We start from the raw sequence: 2,745 nt of genomic DNA on the forward strand, positions 1-2,745 counted from the left end.
GCGGAAGAGCATGCGTGTGTGTGTGAGTGTTTGTTTGTATGTGTGTAAGTAATAAGTATGTATGTATGTATGTGTGTGTGTGTGTGTGTGTGTGTGTGAGTGTGTGTATGTGTGCGTATGCGTGCTCACGCTTGTGTGTGTTTGCGGGACCACGAGCATGTATAGAATGCATAAGCGTGTTACTCATTTTCGTTTAGATATAAATGAATTCAAGCCAGATTATTATGTTATTATAAATCATAAACAAGACAAGTAAAATAAGCGCTTACGCCCAAACGTGGATTTGTTGATGTTATGTCAGCATAATAGGACACCAGCTGGTTTATTTTCAATTTAATCTAATCGATTGAGTACACAGGACAAAATAGGCTCTTACTGCAGAAAGTCAGTTTCTCTAGCAATCTGTTGTGGCTATCAACTATTGAGTTATCTTGTTCCACTCTCTTATCACCATATCGATTGATTTTTGCCCCACAGATTAATGTCGGATGATATTGCTGATAGCCACAACAGTAAATGACGTAAGTCGATAATTCAGACTAGTTTGTCTTTCCTTTGTTAAGCTTTGAAGATGTGGCAGGTACTGGGAATCTATATATATTTTTAAAAAACGAAAAAAAAAACCCAACCTCAAACATTTAAAGGGCTCTAACTCGGTCAATATGAAGAACTAATGACCACAGTGAAGAGACGAAAACTAAAATGGTATGGGCATGTCACAAGATCCACAGGACTTGCCAAAACAATCCTGCAAGGAACCGTACAAGGAAAGAGAAAGAGAGGAAGGCAGAGAAGGAGATGGGAGGACAACATTACAGAGTGGACAGGAAAGACGATGGGTGACAATCGGAGGAGAGCAGAGGACAAAAATAGATGGCAAGAGCTGGTTTTCCAATGCAATGGTGCCCCAACGGTTGCCCCAACCACGGGATAGAAGACGAAGAAGAACTCGGTCATCTTCTGACCGATTTCAACAAAACTTTAAACAAATAGAATTCAACTAAGGGGACGCCGAATTTTTTCAGTACTCTGAAAATCAATGTACTTGTTCAAGTAACTCAAGTTTTAAAGGATTCAATCAAAATTGAGTGAAATTGACATTGCCAAAAAGTGGTGGCCATTAAAACTGTACACTCCAGGTGCTGGATGTCGTAATTTTTTATTCAAGAGTTTCTCAGCGCGAAGAGATATCCATTTATAGTCAGGATCCTGGTTTGTACAGTCCACGTCTTGAAACAAGAATGGGCTGATCACACAACTGTAACTGGAGGCTTGTATTAATTTTTTTAGGAGGTTGTTGTTTTAAAAAAAATTGATGCAAAGATGACTGAGTCATTTCTCTATGAATGAGTCTAGTATTTTTTAGACACTACTTTACTTTACTTTTTCATCCTCTGTTGCCGTTAAGCGTCCAGGGGAGATGCAGTTTTCGATGGTAGGCCAGCTCCGCAGCTCTTTCAGTTGGGATATTATGTTTTCTCAGGGTTTCCTTGACACCCTCGATCCACCTTTTACGTGGCCTTCCTCTTCCTTTAGAGCCTGAGTGCTTGGTGTTGCAGGCTCTCGAGGCTGGTTGGCCAGGTGACATACGTAACAGGTGGCCAAACGATTTTAGTCTCTTTATCTCTTTAGACTTCAGACACATTGTACTAAAATACACAAATACATACGTACAATATTTATCAATAGTACAAAATACACAATAAACACACCAATACAAACAATCAACACACCAATACAAACAATCAACACATCACCGCTGGTTGTCACTGGGCAGCAACCTGTTTAATTTTAGTTTGGCCCCTTGGGTCATCGCATCTAACTCATGAACTCACCTCAGCAACCAACAAACCAAACGCCGTGTCATCGATAAAATAAATACTGTCGTACTTGATATGATTGTGAATCTAATGTCACTGACCACTCGATCGGCCAATGGGTCGATACATTTCAGCAAAGTACATGACAAGACATTATACTGGAGTTTTGTTTTAAAGACAATACATCCAGTTTCGTAAAATGTCCAGGAAAGCAAAACAAACAAACAAACAAACAAACAAACAAACAAACAAACAAAAACCAGCAGAAAAACAACAAACAAAACAACCCCCCCCCTCCCCCTAAAAAAACAACAACATTATTTTAGCCACTCCCAAAATTGCAGTGGAAGTTTAGCGCGTGATTTACTCTTTATTTGTGTTGAAGGTTGCTGTTGGCTAGACAAGTGGGATTCTTTGACAGTCTTTGCGGGTGTACACTGGTCCAAACCAAACACACAAGTGAAAGAGGGACAGCCACCCTACTTAGTGACCAGCCAACCGACTGCGATAGCCCTTCCGTCGCTTTTAAGCACAAGGGGGCTATCCCGAAAAATACTGTTTTGAGAAAATAAAAGGGTAAAGTTTTGCCCCTTGTTTAGACAAGGAGAGTTTTCTCCGTAACCAAACACATATACACACCAATGAAACTTCTCCTATTAGTAGTGCAATGTCCACTTTTGGTGTAGGTCAAGAGTTCTGGAATCCCCCGAAATCTGGGTTAGCCCGCTTGTCCTTAAAAGCGACCAAATATAGTAATGGTGCTCTCTTAAAGTCAATGTCCAGGAAAACTGCAAAGTCACTAATGAGTTGTAACTACAACTTCCATTGGCCGTCTCCGGATTATTATCTTAGAGTCAGGGGCGGCTCGTGGGTCTAAAAAGTGGGCGTGCACAATTAAGCTATCTTAGGCTGAAGATAATCAAGG

The sequence above is a fragment of the Aplysia californica genome, unplaced genomic scaffold, assembly GCF_000002075.1.
Source record: "Aplysia californica isolate F4 #8 unplaced genomic scaffold, AplCal3.0 scaffold00059, whole genome shotgun sequence".
NCBI lineage: Eukaryota > Metazoa > Mollusca > Gastropoda > Aplysiida > Aplysiidae > Aplysia > Aplysia californica.